The following is an 18976-nucleotide window of genomic DNA, read 5'->3' on the forward strand; positions in this document are numbered from 1 at the left end:
TAACAGTGAGAAACGCACTGTCTTGGCGAAATAAAGCGTTTTTGTACAACTTCATATAAATCGCTGTAACTTTTGATAGAAGACTCGGATACACATGTTTATGGCTTTATCTTATAGAACTCAAGGTCCCCGTGCTGGGCAAACAGGATTTGCAGCTGTTTGAGCTAAGATTTTCAAGTTATACACATAATGAAAACCTATACTTTGTTTCGGTCAAGTTCCCCATTCAAATGCATGTAACAGTGAGAAACGCACTGTCTTGGCGAAATAAAGCGTTTTTGTACAACTTCATATAAATCGCTGTAACTTTTGATAGAAGACTCAGACAAACATGTTTATGGCTTTATCTTATAGAACTCAATATCCCCGTGCTGGGTAAACAGAACAGGTTTTGCAGCCGTTTGAGCTAAGATTTTAAAATTATTCACATAATGAAAACCTATACTTTCTTTCGGTCAAGTTCCCCATTCAAATGCATGTAACAGTGAGAAACGCATTGTCTTGGCGAAAGAAAGCGTTTTTGTACAACTTCATATAAATCGCTGTAACTTTTGATAGAAGACTCGGATACACATGTTTATGGCTTTATCTTATAGAACTCAAGGTCCCCGTGCTGGGCAAACAGGTTTTGCAGCTGTTTGAGCTAAGATTTTAAAATTATTCACATAATGAAAACCTATACTTTGTCTCAGGCGAGTTTCCCATTCAAATGCATGTAACAGTGAGAAACGCATTGTCTTGGCGAAATAAAGCGTTTTTGAACAACTTCATATAAATCGCTGTAACTTTTGATAGAAGACTTAGACAAACATGTTTATGGCTTTATCTTATAGAACTCAAGGTCCCCGTGCTGGGAAAACAGGATTTGCAGCTGTTTGAGCTAAGATTTTCAAGTTATACACATAATGAAAACCTATACTTTGTTTCGGTCAAGTTCCCCATTCAAATGCATGTAACAGTGAGAAACGCACTGTCTTGGCGAAATAAAGCGTTTTTGTACAACTTCATATAAATCGCTGTAACTTTTGATAGAAGACTCGGATACACATGTTTATGGCTTTATCTTATAGAACTCAAGGTCCCCGTGCTGGGCAAACAGGTTTTGCAGCTGTTTGAGCTAAGATTTTAAAATTATTCACATAATGAAAACCTATACTTTGTCTCAGGCGAGTTTCCCATTCAAATGCATGTAACAGTGAGAAACGCATTGTCTTGGCGAAATAAAGCGTTTTTGAACAACTTCATATAAATCGCTGTAACTTTTGATAGAAGACTCAGACAAACATGTTTATGGCTTTATCTTATAGAACTCAATATCCCGTGCTGGGCAAACAGGTTTTGCAGCCGTTTGAGCTAAGATTTTAAAATTATTCACATAATGAAAACCTATACTTTGTTTCGGTCAAGTTCCCCATTCAAATGCATGTAACAGTGAGAAACGCACTGTCTTGGCGAAATAAAGCGTTTTTGAACAACTTCATATAAATCGCTGTAACTTTTGATAGAAGACTTAGACAAACATGTTTATGGCTTTATCTTATAGAACTCAAGGTCCCCGTGCTGGGAAAACAGGATTTGCAGCTGTTTGAGCTAAGATTTTCAAGTTATACACATAATGAAAACCTATACTTTGTTTCGGTCAAGTTCCCCATTCAAATGCATGTAACAGTGAGAAACGCACTGTCTTGGCGAAATAAAGCGTTTTTGTACAACTTCATATAAATCGCTGTAACTTTTGATAGAAGACTCGGACACACATGTTTATGGCTTTATCTTATAGAACTCAAGGTCCCCGTGCTGGGAAAACAGGATTTGCAGCTGTTTGAGCTAAGATTTTAAAATTATTCACATAATGAAAACCTATACTTTGTTTCGGTCGAGTTTCCCATTCAAATGCATGTAACAGTGAGAAACGCATTGTCTTGGCGAAATAAAGCGTTTTTGTACAACTTCATATAAATCGCTGTAACTTTTGATAGAAGACTCAGACAAACATGTTTATGGCTTTATCTTATAGAACTCAAGGTCCCCGTGCTGGGAAAACAGGATTTGCAGCTGTTTGAGCTAAGATTTTCAAGTTATACACATAATGAAAACCTATACTTTGTTTCGGTCAAGTTCCCCATTCAAATGCATGTAACAGTGAGAAACGCACTGTCTTGGCGAAATAAAGCGTTTTTGTACAACTTCATATAAATAGCTGTAACTTTTGATAGAAGACTCGGACACACATGTTTATGGCTTTATCTTATAGAACTCAAGGTCCCCGTGCTGGGAAAACAGGATTTGCAGCTGTTTGAGCTAAGATTTTCAAGTTATACACATAATGAAAACCTATACTTTGTTTCGGTCAAGTTCCCCATTCAAATGCATGTAACAGTGAGAAACGCACTGTCTTGGCGAAATAAAGCGTTTTTGTACAACTTCATATAAATCGCTGTAACTTTTGATAGAAGACTCAGACAAACATGTTTATGGCTTTATCTTATAGAACTCAATATCCCCGTGCTGGGTAAACAGAACAGGTTTTGCAGCCGTTTGAGCTAAGATTTTAAAATTATTCACATAATGAAAACCTATACTTTCTTTCGGTCAAGTTCCCCATTCAAATGCATGTAACAGTGAGAAACGCATTGTCTTGGCGAAATAAAGCGTTTTTGTACAACTTCATATAAATCGCTGTAACTTTTGATAGAAGACTCGGATACACATGTTTATGGCTTTATCTTATAGAACTCAAGGTCCCCGTGCTGGGAAAACAGGATTTGCAGCTGTTTGAGCTATGATTTTCAAGTTATACACATAATGAAAACCTATACTTTGTTTCGGTCGAGTTCCCATTCAAATGCATGTAACAGTGAGAAACGCACTGTCTTGGCGAAAGAAAGCGTTTTTGTACAACTTCATATAAATAGCTGTAACTTTTGATAGAAGACTCGGATACACATGTTTATGGCTTTATCTTATAGAACTCAAGGTCCCCGTGCTGGGCAAACAGGTTTTGCAGCTGTTTGAGCTAAGATTTTAAAATTATTCACATAATGAAAACCTATACTTTGTCTCAGGCGAGTTTCCCATTCAAATGCATGTAACAGTGAGAAACGCACTGTCTTGGCGAAATAAAGCGTTTTTGTACAACTTCATATAAATAGCTGTAACTTTTGATAGAAGACTCGGACAAACATGTTTATGGCTTTATCTTATAGAACTCAAGGTCCCCGTGCTGGGAAAACAGGATTTGCAGCTGTTTGAGCTAAGATTTTCAAGTTATACACATAATGAAAACCTATACTTTGTTTCGGTCGAGTTCCCATTCAAATGCATGTAACAGTGAGAAACGCACTGTCTTGGCGAAATAAAGCGTTTTTGTACAACTTCATATAAATCGCTGTAACTTTTGATAGAAGACTTAGACAAACATGTTTATGGCTTTATCTTATAGAACTCAAGGTCCCCGTGCTGGGAAAACAGGATTTGCAGCTGTTTGAGCTAAGATTTTCAAGTTATACACATAATGAAAACCTATACTTTGTTTCGGTCAAGTTCCCCATTCAAATGCATGTAACAGTGAGAAACGCACTGTCTTGGCGAAATAAAGCGTTTTTGTACAACTTCATATAAATAGCTGTAACTTTTGATAGAAGACTCGGATACACATGTTTATGGCTTTATCTTATAGAACTCAAGGTCCCCGTGCTGGGAAACCAGGATTTGCAGCTGTTTGAGCTAAGATTTTCAAGTTATACACATAATGAAAACCTATACTTTCTTTCGGTCAAGTTCCCCATTCAAATGCATGTAACAGTGAGAAACGCATTGTCTTGGCGAAATAAAGCGTTTTTGTACAACTTCATATAAATCGCTGTAACTTTTGATAGAAGACTCGGATACACATGTTTATGGCTTTATCTTATAGAACTCAAGGTCCCCGTGCTGGGAAACCAGGATTTGCAGCTGTTTGAGCTAAGATTTTCAAGTTATACACATAATGAAAACCTATACTTTGTTTCGGTCAAGTTCCCCATTCAAATGCATGTAACAGTGAGAAACGCACTGTCTTGGCGAAATAAAGCGTTTTTGTACAACTTCATATAAATCGCTGTAACTTTTGATAGAAGACTCAGACAAACATGTTTATGGCTTTATCTTATAGAACTCAATATCCCCGTGCTGGGTAAACAGAACAGGTTTTGCAGCCGTTTGAGCTAAGATTTTAAAATTATTCACATAATGAAAACCTATACTTTCTTTCGGTCAAGTTCCCCATTCAAATGCATGTAACAGTGAGAAACGCATTGTCTTGGCGAAAGAAAGCGTTTTTGTACAACTTCATATAAATCGCTGTAACTTTTGATAGAAGACTCGGATACACATGTTTATGGCTTTATCTTATAGAACTCAAGGTCCCCGTGCTGGGAAATCAGGATTTGCAGCTGTTTGAGCTAAGATTTTCAAGTTATACACATAATGAAAACCTATACTTTGTTTCGGTCGAGTTCCCATTCAAATGCATGTAACAGTGAGAAACGCACTGTCTTGGCGAAATAAAGCGTTTTTGTACAACTTCATATAAATCGCTGTAACTTTTGATAGAAGACTCGGATACACATGTTTATGGCTTTATCTTATAGAACTCAAGGTCCCCGTGCTGGGAAATCAGGATTTGCAGCTGTTTGAGCTAAGATTTTCAAGTTATACACATAATGAAAACCTATACTTTGTTTCGGTCAAGTTCCCCATTCAAATGCATGTAACAGTGAGAAACGCACTGTCTTGGCGAAATAAAGCGTTTTTGTACAACTTCATATAAATCGCTGTAACTTTTGATAGAAGACTCGGACACACATGTTTATGGCTTTATCTTATAGAACTCAAGGTCCCCGTGCTGGGAAAACAGGATTTGCAGCTGTTTGAGCTAAGATTTTCAAGTTATACACATAATGAAAACCTATACTTTGTTTCGGTCGAGTTCCCATTCAAATGCATGTAACAGTGAGAAACGCACTGTCTTGGCGAAAGAAAGCGTTTTTGTACAACTTCATATAAATAGCTGTAACTTTTGATAGAAGACTCGGATACACATGTTTATGGCTTTATGTTATAGAACTCAAGGTCCCCGTGCTGGGAAAACAGGATTTGCAGCTGTTTGAGCTATGATTTTCAAGTTATACACATAATGAAAACCTATACTTTGTTTCGGTCGAGTTCCCATTCAAATGCATGTAACAGTGAGAAACGCACTGTCTTGGCGAAATAAAGCGTTTTTGTACAACTTCATATAAATAGCTGTAACTTTTGATAGAAGACTCGGATACACATGTTTATGGCTTTATCTTATAGAACTCAAGGTCCCCGTGCTGGGAAACCAGGATTTGCAGCTGTTTGAGCTAAGATTTTCAAGTTATACACATAATGAAAACCTATACTTTGTTTCGGTCAAGTTCCCCATTCAAATGCATGTAACAGTGAGAAACGCACTGTCTTGGCGAAATAAAGCGTTTTTGTACAACTTCATATAAATCGCTGTAACTTTTGATAGAAGACTCAGACAAACATGTTTATGGTTTTATCTTATAGAACTCAATATCCCCGTGCTGGGTAAACAGAACAGGTTTTGCAGCCGTTTGAGCTAAGATTTTAAAATTATTCACATAATGAAAACCTATACTTTCTTTCGGTCAAGTTCCCCATTCAAATGCATGTAACAGTGAGAAACGCATTGTCTTGGCGAAAGAAAGCGTTTTTGTACAACTTCATATAAATCGCTGTAACTTTTGATAGAAGACTCGGATACACATGTTTATGGCTTTATCTTATAGAACTCAAGGTCCCCGTGCTGGGAAATCAGGATTTGCAGCTGTTTGAGCTAAGATTTTCAAGTTATACACAAAATGAAAACCTATACTTTGTTTCGGTCGAGTTCCCATTCAAATGCATGTAACAGTGAGAAACGCACTGTCTTGGCGAAATAAAGCGTTTTTGTACAACTTCATATAAATCGCTGTAACTTTTGATAGAAGACTCGGATACACATGTTTATGGCTTTATCTTATAGAACTCAAGGTCCCCGTGCTGGGCAAACAGGATTTGCAGCTGTTTGAGCTAAGATTTTCAAGTTATACACATAATGAAAACCTATACTTTGTTTCGGTCAAGTTCCCCATTCAAATGCATGTAACAGTGAGAAACGCACTGTCTTGGCGAAATAAAGCGTTTTTGTACAACTTCATATAAATCGCTGTAACTTTTGATAGAAGACTCAGACAAACATGTTTATGGCTTTATCTTATAGAACTCAATATCCCCGTGCTGGGTAAACAGAACAGGTTTTGCAGCCGTTTGAGCTAAGATTTTAAAATTATTCACATAATGAAAACCTATACTTTCTTTCGGTCAAGTTCCCCATTCAAATGCATGTAACAGTGAGAAACGCATTGTCTTGGCGAAAGAAAGCGTTTTTGTACAACTTCATATAAATCGCTGTAACTTTTGATAGAAGACTCGGATACACATGTTTATGGCTTTATCTTATAGAACTCAAGGTCCCCGTGCTGGGCAAACAGGTTTTGCAGCTGTTTGAGCTAAGATTTTAAAATTATTCACATAATGAAAACCTATACTTTGTCTCAGGCGAGTTTCCCATTCAAATGCATGTAACAGTGAGAAACGCATTGTCTTGGCGAAATAAAGCGTTTTTGAACAACTTCATATAAATCGCTGTAACTTTTGATAGAAGACTTAGACAAACATGTTTATGGCTTTATCTTATAGAACTCAAGGTCCCCGTGCTGGGAAAACAGGATTTGCAGCTGTTTGAGCTAAGATTTTCAAGTTATACACATAATGAAAACCTATACTTTGTTTCGGTCAAGTTCCCCATTCAAATGCATGTAACAGTGAGAAACGCACTGTCTTGGCGAAATAAAGCGTTTTTGTACAACTTCATATAAATCGCTGTAACTTTTGATAGAAGACTCGGACACACATGTTTATGGCTTTATCTTATAGAACTCAAGGTCCCCGTGCTGGGAAAACAGGATTTGCAGCTGTTTGAGCTAAGATTTTCAAGTTATACACATAATGAAAACCTATACTTTGTTTCGGTCGAGTTCCCATTCAAATGCATGTAACAGTGAGAAACGCACTGTCTTGGCGAAATAAAGCGTTTTTGTACAACTTCATATAAATCGCTGTAACTTTTGATAGAAGACTCGGATACACATGTTTATGGCTTTATCTTATAGAACTCAAGGTCCCCGTGCTGGGCAAACAGGTTTTGCAGCTGTTTGAGCTAAGATTTTAAAATTATTCACATAATGAAAACCTATACTTTGTCTCAGGCGAGTTTCCCATTCAAATGCATGTAACAGTGAGAAACGCATTGTCTTGGCGAAATAAAGCGTTTTTGAACAACTTCATATAAATCGCTGTAACTTTTGATAGAAGACTCAGACAAACATGTTTATGGCTTTATCTTATAGAACTCAATATCCCGTGCTGGGCAAACAGGTTTTGCAGCCGTTTGAGCTAAGATTTTAAAATTATTCACATAATGAAAACCTATACTTTGTTTCGGTCAAGTTCCCCATTCAAATGCATGTAACAGTGAGAAACGCACTGTCTTGGCGAAATAAAGCGTTTTTGAACAACTTCATATAAATCGCTGTAACTTTTGATAGAAGACTTAGACAAACATGTTTATGGCTTTATCTTATAGAACTCAAGGTCCCCGTGCTGGGAAAACAGGATTTGCAGCTGTTTGAGCTAAGATTTTCAAGTTATACACATAATGAAAACCTATACTTTGTTTCGGTCAAGTTCCCCATTCAAATGCATGTAACAGTGAGAAACGCACTGTCTTGGCGAAATAAAGCGTTTTTGTACAACTTCATATAAATCGCTGTAACTTTTGATAGAAGACTCGGACACACATGTTTATGGCTTTATCTTATAGAACTCAAGGTCCCCGTGCTGGGAAAACAGGATTTGCAGCTGTTTGAGCTAAGATTTTAAAATTATTCACATAATGAAAACCTATACTTTGTCTCAGGCGAGTTTCCCATTCAAATGCATGTAACAGTGAGAAACGCATTGTCTTGGCGAAATAAAGCGTTTTTGTACAACTTCATATAAATCGCTGTAACTTTTGATAGAAGACTCAGACAAACATGTTTATGGCTTTATCTTATAGAACTCAAGGTCCCCGTGCTGGGAAAACAGGATTTGCAGCTGTTTGAGCTAAGATTTTCAAGTTATACACATAATGAAAACCTATACTTTGTTTCGGTCAAGTTCCCCATTCAAATGCATGTAACAGTGAGAAACGCACTGTCTTGGCGAAATAAAGCGTTTTTGTACAACTTCATATAAATAGCTGTAACTTTTGATAGAAGACTCGGACACACATGTTTATGGCTTTATCTTATAGAACTCAAGGTCCCCGTGCTGGGCAAACAGGTTTTGCAGCCGTTTGAGCTAAGATTTTAAAATTATTCACATAATGAAAACCTATACTTTGTTTCAGGCGAGTTTCCCATTCAAATGCATGTAACAGTGAGAAACGCATTGTCTTGGCGAAATAAAGCGTTTTTGTACAACTTCATATAAATCGCTGTAACTTTTGATAGAAGACTCGGATACACATGTTTATGGCTTTATCTTATAGAACTCAAGGTCCCCGTGCTGGGAAAACAGGATTTGCAGCTGTTTGAGCTATGATTTTCAAGTTATACACATAATGAAAACCTATACTTTGTTTCGGTCGAGTTCCCATTCAAATGCATGTAACAGTGAGAAACGCACTGTCTTGGCGAAAGAAAGCGTTTTTGTACAACTTCATATAAATAGCTGTAACTTTTGATAGAAGACTCGGATACACATGTTTATGGCTTTATCTTATAGAACTCAAGGTCCCCGTGCTGGGCAAACAGGTTTTGCAGCTGTTTGAGCTAAGATTTTAAAATTATTCACATAATGAAAACCTATACTTTGTCTCAGGCGAGTTTCCCATTCAAATGCATGTAACAGTGAGAAACGCACTGTCTTGGCGAAATAAAGCGTTTTTGTACAACTTCATATAAATAGCTGTAACTTTTGATAGAAGACTCGGACAAACATGTTTATGGCTTTATCTTATAGAACTCAAGGTCCCCGTGCTGGGAAAACAGGATTTGCAGCTGTTTGAGCTAAGATTTTCAAGTTATACACATAATGAAAACCTATACTTTGTTTCGGTCGAGTTCCCATTCAAATGCATGTAACAGTGAGAAACGCACTGTCTTGGCGAAATAAAGCGTTTTTGTACAACTTCATATAAATCGCTGTAACTTTTGATAGAAGACTTAGACAAACATGTTTATGGCTTTATCTTATAGAACTCAAGGTCCCCGTGCTGGGAAAACAGGATTTGCAGCTGTTTGAGCTAAGATTTTCAAGTTATACACATAATGAAAACCTATACTTTGTTTCGGTCAAGTTCCCCATTCAAATGCATGTAACAGTGAGAAACGCACTGTCTTGGCGAAATAAAGCGTTTTTGTACAACTTCATATAAATAGCTGTAACTTTTGATAGAAGACTCGGATACACATGTTTATGGCTTTATCTTATAGAACTCAAGGTCCCCGTGCTGGGAAACCAGGATTTGCAGCTGTTTGAGCTAAGATTTTCAAGTTATACACATAATGAAAACCTATACTTTCTTTCGGTCAAGTTCCCCATTCAAATGCATGTAACAGTGAGAAACGCATTGTCTTGGCGAAATAAAGCGTTTTTGTACAACTTCATATAAATCGCTGTAACTTTTGATAGAAGACTCGGATACACATGTTTATGGCTTTATCTTATAGAACTCAAGGTCCCCGTGCTGGGAAACCAGGATTTGCAGCTGTTTGAGCTAAGATTTTCAAGTTATACACATAATGAAAACCTATACTTTGTTTCGGTCAAGTTCCCCATTCAAATGCATGTAACAGTGAGAAACGCACTGTCTTGGCGAAATAAAGCGTTTTTGTACAACTTCATATAAATCGCTGTAACTTTTGATAGAAGACTCAGACAAACATGTTTATGGCTTTATCTTATAGAACTCAATATCCCCGTGCTGGGTAAACAGAACAGGTTTTGCAGCCGTTTGAGCTAAGATTTTAAAATTATTCACATAATGAAAACCTATACTTTCTTTCGGTCAAGTTCCCCATTCAAATGCATGTAACAGTGAGAAACGCATTGTCTTGGCGAAAGAAAGCGTTTTTGTACAACTTCATATAAATCGCTGTAACTTTTGATAGAAGACTCGGATACACATGTTTATGGCTTTATCTTATAGAACTCAAGGTCCCCGTGCTGGGAAATCAGGATTTGCAGCTGTTTGAGCTTAGATTTTCAAGTTATACACATAATGAAAACCTATACTTTGTTTCGGTCGAGTTCCCATTCAAATGCATGTAACAGTGAGAAACGCACTGTCTTGGCGAAATAAAGCGTTTTTGTACAACTTCATATAAATCGCTGTAACTTTTGATAGAAGACTCGGATACACATGTTTATGGCTTTATCTTATAGAACTCAAGGTCCCCGTGCTGGGAAATCAGGATTTGCAGCTGTTTGAGCTAAGATTTTCAAGTTATACACATAATGAAAACCTATACTTTGTTTCGGTCAAGTTCCCCATTCAAATGCATGTAACAGTGAGAAACGCACTGTCTTGGCGAAATAAAGCGTTTTTGTACAACTTCATATAAATCGCTGTAACTTTTGATAGAAGACTCGGACACACATGTTTATGGCTTTATCTTATAGAACTCAATATCCCCGTGCTGGGAAAACAGGATTTGCAGCTGTTTGAGCTAAGATTTTCAAGTTATACACATAATGAAAACCTATACTTTGTTTCGGTCGAGTTCCCATTCAAATGCATGTAACAGTGAGAAACGCACTGTCTTGGCGAAAGAAAGCGTTTTTGTACAACTTCATATAAATAGCTGTAACTTTTGATAGAAGACTCGGATACACATGTTTATGGCTTTATGTTATAGAACTCAAGGTCCCCGTGCTGGGAAAACAGGATTTGCAGCTGTTTGAGCTATGATTTTCAAGTTATACACATAATGAAAACCTATACTTTGTTTCGGTCGAGTTCCCATTCAAATGCATGTAACAGTGAGAAACGCACTGTCTTGGCGAAATAAAGCGTTTTTGTACAACTTCATATAAATAGCTGTAACTTTTGATAGAAGACTCGGACAAACATGTTTATGGCTTTATCTTATAGAACTCAAGGTCCCCGTGCTGGGAAAACAGGATTTGCAGCTGTTTGAGCTAAGATTTTCAAGTTATACACATAATGAAAACCTATACTTTGTTTCGGTCGAGTTCCCATTCAAATGCATGTAACAGTGAGAAACGCACTGTCTTGGCGAAATAAAGCGTTTTTGTACAACTTCATATAAATCGCTGTAACTTTTGATAGAAGACTTAGACAAACATGTTTATGGCTTTATCTTATAGAACTCAAGGTCCCCGTGCTGGGAAAACAGGATTTGCAGCTGTTTGAGCTAAGATTTTCAAGTTATACACATAATGAAAACCTATACTTTGTTTCGGTCAAGTTCCCCATTCAAATGCATGTAACAGTGAGAAACGCACTGTCTTGGCGAAATAAAGCGTTTTTGTACAACTTCATATAAATAGCTGTAACTTTTGATAGAAGACTCGGATACACATGTTTATGGCTTTATCTTATAGAACTCAAGGTCCCCGTGCTGGGAAACCAGGATTTGCAGCTGTTTGAGCTAAGATTTTCAAGTTATACACATAATGAAAACCTATACTTTCTTTCGGTCAAGTTCCCCATTCAAATGCATGTAACAGTGAGAAACGCATTGTCTTGGCGAAATAAAGCGTTTTTGTACAACTTCATATAAATCGCTGTAACTTTTGATAGAAGACTCGGATACACATGTTTATGGCTTTATCTTATAGAACTCAAGGTCCCCGTGCTGGGAAACCAGGATTTGCAGCTGTTTGAGCTAAGATTTTCAAGTTATACACATAATGAAAACCTATACTTTGTTTCGGTCAAGTTCCCCATTCAAATGCATGTAACAGTGAGAAACGCACTGTCTTGGCGAAATAAAGCGTTTTTGTACAACTTCATATAAATCGCTGTAACTTTTGATAGAAGACTCAGACAAACATGTTTATGGCTTTATCTTATAGAACTCAATATCCCCGTGCTGGGTAAACAGAACAGGTTTTGCAGCCGTTTGAGCTAAGATTTTAAAATTATTCACATAATGAAAACCTATACTTTCTTTCGGTCAAGTTCCCCATTCAAATGCATGTAACAGTGAGAAACGCATTGTCTTGGCGAAAGAAAGCGTTTTTGTACAACTTCATATAAATCGCTGTAACTTTTGATAGAAGACTCGGATACACATGTTTATGGCTTTATCTTATAGAACTCAAGGTCCCCGTGCTGGGAAATCAGGATTTGCAGCTGTTTGAGCTTAGATTTTCAAGTTATACACATAATGAAAACCTATACTTTGTTTCGGTCGAGTTCCCATTCAAATGCATGTAACAGTGAGAAACGCACTGTCTTGGCGAAATAAAGCGTTTTTGTACAACTTCATATAAATCGCTGTAACTTTTGATAGAAGACTCGGATACACATGTTTATGGCTTTATCTTATAGAACTCAAGGTCCCCGTGCTGGGAAATCAGGATTTGCAGCTGTTTGAGCTAAGATTTTCAAGTTATACACATAATGAAAACCTATACTTTGTTTCGGTCAAGTTCCCCATTCAAATGCATGTAACAGTGAGAAACGCACTGTCTTGGCGAAATAAAGCGTTTTTGTACAACTTCATATAAATCGCTGTAACTTTTGATAGAAGACTCGGACACACATGTTTATGGCTTTATCTTATAGAACTCAAGGTCCCCGTGCTGGGAAAACAGGATTTGCAGCTGTTTGAGCTAAGATTTTCAAGTTATACACATAATGAAAACCTATACTTTGTTTCGGTCGAGTTCCCATTCAAATGCATGTAACAGTGAGAAACGCACTGTCTTGGCGAAAGAAAGCGTTTTTGTACAACTTCATATAAATAGCTGTAACTTTTGATAGAAGACTCGGATACACATGTTTATGGCTTTATGTTATAGAACTCAAGGTCCCCGTGCTGGGAAAACAGGATTTGCAGCTGTTTGAGCTATGATTTTCAAGTTATACACATAATGAAAACCTATACTTTGTTTCGGTCGAGTTCCCATTCAAATGCATGTAACAGTGAGAAACGCACTGTCTTGGCGAAATAAAGCGTTTTTGTACAACTTCATATAAATAGCTGTAACTTTTGATAGAAGACTCGGATACACATGTTTATGGCTTTATCTTATAGAACTCAAGGTCCCCGTGCTGGGAAACCAGGATTTGCAGCTGTTTGAGCTAAGATTTTCAAGTTATACACATAATGAAAACCTATACTTTGTTTCGGTCAAGTTCCCCATTCAAATGCATGTAACAGTGAGAAACGCACTGTCTTGGCGAAATAAAGCGTTTTTGTACAACTTCATATAAATCGCTGTAACTTTTGATAGAAGACTCAGACAAACATGTTTATGGCTTTATCTTATAGAACTCAATATCCCCGTGCTGGGTAAACAGAACAGGTTTTGCAGCCGTTTGAGCTAAGATTTTAAAATTATTCACATAATGAAAACCTATACTTTCTTTCGGTCAAGTTCCCCATTCAAATGCATGTAACAGTGAGAAACGCATTGTCTTGGCGAAAGAAAGCGTTTTTGTACAACTTCATATAAATCGCTGTAACTTTTGATAGAAGACTCGGATACACATGTTTATGGCTTTATCTTATAGAACTCAAGGTCCCCGTGCTGGGAAATCAGGATTTGCAGCTGTTTGAGCTAAGATTTTCAAGTTATACACAAAATGAAAACCTATACTTTGTTTCGGTCGAGTTCCCATTCAAATGCATGTAACAGTGAGAAACGCACTGTCTTGGCGAAATAAAGCGTTTTTGTACAACTTCATATAAATCGCTGTAACTTTTGATAGAAGACTCGGATACACATGTTTATGGCTTTATCTTATAGAACTCAAGGTCCCCGTGCTGGGCAAACAGGATTTGCAGCTGTTTGAGCTAAGATTTTCAAGTTATACACATAATGAAAACCTATACTTTGTTTCGGTCAAGTTCCCCATTCAAATGCATGTAACAGTGAGAAACGCACTGTCTTGGCGAAATAAAGCGTTTTTGTACAACTTCATATAAATCGCTGTAACTTTTGATAGAAGACTCAGACAAACATGTTTATGGCTTTATCTTATAGAACTCAATATCCCCGTGCTGGGTAAACAGAACAGGTTTTGCAGCCGTTTGAGCTAAGATTTTAAAATTATTCACATAATGAAAACCTATACTTTCTTTCGGTCAAGTTCCCCATTCAAATGCATGTAACAGTGAGAAACGCATTGTCTTGGCGAAAGAAAGCGTTTTTGTACAACTTCATATAAATCGCTGTAACTTTTGATAGAAGACTCGGATACACATGTTTATGGCTTTATCTTATAGAACTCAAGGTCCCCGTGCTGGGCAAACAGGTTTTGCAGCTGTTTGAGCTAAGATTTTAAAATTATTCACATAATGAAAACCTATACTTTGTCTCAGGCGAGTTTCCCATTCAAATGCATGTAACAGTGAGAAACGCATTGTCTTGGCGAAATAAAGCGTTTTTGAACAACTTCATATAAATCGCTGTAACTTTTGATAGAAGACTTAGACAAACATGTTTATGGCTTTATCTTATAGAACTCAAGGTCCCCGTGCTGGGAAAACAGGATTTGCAGCTGTTTGAGCTAAGATTTTCAAGTTATACACATAATGAAAACCTATACTTTGTTTCGGTCAAGTTCCCCATTCAAATGCATGTAACAGTGAGAAACGCACTGTCTTGGCGAAATAAAGCGTTTTTGTACAACTTCATATAAATCGCTGTAACTTTTGATAGAAGACTCGGACACACATGTTTATGGCTTTATCTTATAGAACTCAAGGTCCCCGTGCTGGGAAAACAGGATTTGCAGCTGTTTGAGCTAAGATTTTCAAGTTATACACATAATGAAAACCTATACTTTGTTTCGGTCGAGTTCCCATTCAAATGCATGTAACAGTGAGAAACGCACTGTCTTGGCGAAATAAAGCGTTTTTGTACAACTTCATATAAATCGCTGTAACTTTTGATAGAAGACTCGGATACACATGTTTATGGCTTTATCTTATAGAACTCAAGGTCCCCGTGCTGGGCAAACAGGTTTTGCAGCTGTTTGAGCTAAGATTTTAAAATTATTCACATAATGAAAACCTATACTTTGTCTCAGGCGAGTTTCCCATTCAAATGCATGTAACAGTGAGAAACGCATTGTCTTGGCGAAATAAAGCGTTTTTGAACAACTTCATATAAATCGCTGTAACTTTTGATAGAAGACTCAGACAAACATGTTTATGGCTTTATCTTATAGAACTCAATATCCCGTGCTGGGCAAACAGGTTTTGCAGCCGTTTGAGCTAAGATTTTAAAATTATTCACATAATGAAAACCTATACTTTGTTTCGGTCAAGTTCCCCATTCAAATGCATGTAACAGTGAGAAACGCACTGTCTTGGCGAAATAAAGCGTTTTTGAACAACTTCATATAAATCGCTGTAACTTTTGATAGAAGACTTAGACAAACATGTTTATGGCTTTATCTTATAGAACTCAAGGTCCCCGTGCTGGGAAAACAGGATTTGCAGCTGTTTGAGCTAAGATTTTCAAGTTATACACATAATGAAAACCTATACTTTGTTTCGGTCAAGTTCCCCATTCAAATGCATGTAACAGTGAGAAACGCACTGTCTTGGCGAAATAAAGCGTTTTTGTACAACTTCATATAAATCGCTGTAACTTTTGATAGAAGACTTAGACAAACATGTTTATGGCTTTATCTTATAGAACTCAAGGTCCCCGTGCTGGGAAAACAGGATTTGCAGCTGTTTGAGCTAAGATTTTCAAGTTATACACATAATGAAAACCTATACTTTGTTTCGGTCAAGTTCCCCATTCAAATGCATGTAACAGTGAGAAACGCACTGTCTTGGCGAAATAAAGCGTTTTTGAACAACTTCATATAAATCGCTGTAACTTTTGATAGAAGACTTAGACAAACATGTTTATGGCTTTATCTTATAGAACTCAAGGTCCCCGTGCTGGGAAAACAGGATTTGCAGCTGTTTGAGCTAAGATTTTCAAGTTATACACATAATGAAAACCTATACTTTGTTTCGGTCAAGTTCCCCATTCAAATGCATGTAACAGTGAGAAACGCACTGTCTTGGCGAAATAAAGCGTTTTTGTACAACTTCATATAAATCGCTGTAACTTTTGATAGAAGACTTAGACAAACATGTTTATGGCTTTATCTTATAGAACTCAAGGTCCCCGTGCTGGGAAAACAGGATTTGCAGCTGTTTGAGCTAAGATTTTCAAGTTATACACATAATGAAAACCTATACTTTGTTTCGGTCAAGTTCCCCATTCAAATGCATGTAACAGTGAGAAACGCACTGTCTTGGCGAAATAAAGCGTTTTTGTACAACTTCATATAAATCGCTGTAACTTTTGATAGAAGACTCGGATACACATGTTTATGGCTTTATCTTATAGAACTCAAGGTCCCCGTGCTGGGCAAACAGGTTTTGCAGCTGTTTGAGCTAAGATTTTAAAATTATTCACATAATGAAAACCTATACTTTGTCTCAGGCGAGTTTCCCATTCAAATGCATGTAACAGTGAGAAACGCACTGTCTTGGCGAAATAAAGCGTTTTTGTACAACTTCATATAAATAGCTGTAACTTTTGATAGAAGACTCGGACAAACATGTTTATGGCTTTATCTTATAGAACTCAAGGTCCCCGTGCTGGGAAAACAGGATTTGCAGCTGTTTGAGCTAAGATTTTCAAGTTATACACATAATGAAAACCTATACTTTGTTTCGGTCGAGTTCCCATTCAAATGCATGTAACAGTGAGAAACGCACTGTCTTGGCGAAATAAAGCGTTTTTGTACAACTTCATATAAATCGCTGTAACTTTTGATAGAAGACTTAGACAAACATGTTTATGGCTTTATCTTATAGAACTCAAGGTCCCCGTGCTGGGAAAACAGGATTTGCAGCTGTTTGAGCTAAGATTTTCAAGTTATACACATAATGAAAACCTATACTTTGTTTCGGTCAAGTTCCCCATTCAAATGCATGTAACAGTGAGAAACGCACTGTCTTGGCGAAATAAAGCGTTTTTGTACAACTTCATATAAATAGCTGTAACTTTTGATAGAAGACTCGGATACACATGTTTATGGCTTTATCTTATAGAACTCAAGGTCCCCGTGCTGGGAAACCAGGATTTGCAGCTGTTTGAGCTAAGATTTTCAAGTTATACACATAATGAAAACCTATACTTTCTTTCGGTCAAGTTCCCCATTCAAATGCATGTAACAGTGAGAAACGCATTGTCTTGGCGAAATAAAGCGTTTTTGTACAACTTCATATAAATCGCTGTAACTTTTGATAGAAGACTCGGATACACATGTTTATGGCTTTATCTTATAGAACTCAAGGTCCCCGTGCTGGGAAACCAGGATTTGCAGCTGTTTGAGCTAAGATTTTCAAGTTATACACATAATGAAAACCTATACTTTGTTTCGGTCAAGTTCCCCATTCAAATGCATGTAACAGTGAGAAACGCACTGTCTTGGCGAAATAAAGCGTTTTTGTACAACTTCATATAAATCGCTGTAACTTTTGATAGAAGACTCAGACAAACATGTTTATGGCTTTATCTTATAGAACTCAATATCCCCGTGCTGGGTAAACAGAACAGGTTTTGCAGCCGTTTGAGCTAAGATTTTAAAATTATTCACATAATGAAAACCTATACTTTCTTTCGGTCAAGTTCCCCATTCAAATGCATGTAACAGTGAGAAACGCATTGTCTTGGCGAAAGAAAGCGTTTTTGTACAACTTCATATAAATCGCTGTAACTTTTGATAGAAGACTCGGATACACATGTTTATGGCTTTATCTTATAGAACTCAAGGTCCCCGTGCTGGGAAATCAGGATTTGCAGCTGTTTGAGCTAAGATTTTCAAGTTATACACATAATGAAAACCTATACTTTGTTTCGGTCGAGTTCCCATTCAAATGCATGTAACAGTGAGAAACGCACTGTCTTGGCGAAATAAAGCGTTTTTGTACAACTTCATATAAATCGCTGTAACTTTTGATAGAAGACTCGGACACACATGTTTATGGCTTTATCTTATAGAACTCAAGGTCCCCGTGCTGGGAAATCAGGATTTGCAGCTGTTTGAGCTAAGATTTTCAAGTTATACACATAATGAAAACCTATACTTTGTTTCGGTCAAGTTCCCCATTCAAATGCATGTAACAGTGAGAAACGCACTGTCTTGGCGAAATAAAGCGTTTTTGTACAACTTCATATAAATCGCTGTAACTTTTGATAGAAGACTCGGACACACATGTTTATGGCTTTATCTTATAGAACTCAAGGTCCCCGTGCTGGGAAAACAGGATTTGCAGCTGTTTGAGCTAAGATTTTCAAGTTATACACATAATGAAAACCTATACTTTGTTTCGGTCGAGTTCCCATTCAAATGCATGTAACAGTGAGAAACGCACTGTCTTGGCGAAAGAAAGCGTTTTTGTACAACTTCATATAAATAGCTGTAACTTTTGATAGAAGACTCGGATACACATGTTTATGGCTTTATGTTATAGAACTCAAGGTCCCCGTGCTGGGAAAACAGGATTTGCAGCTGTTTGAGCTATGATTTTCAAGTTATACACATAATGAAAACCTATACTTTGTTTCGGTCGAGTTCCCATTC

Source organism: Rhamphochromis longiceps, linkage group LG9 (assembly GCF_057381845.1).
Source record: "Rhamphochromis longiceps isolate RC_006_pf linkage group LG9, R_longiceps_female_GT1.1, whole genome shotgun sequence".
In the NCBI taxonomy this organism is placed as follows: Eukaryota; Metazoa; Chordata; class Actinopteri; order Cichliformes; family Cichlidae; genus Rhamphochromis; species Rhamphochromis longiceps.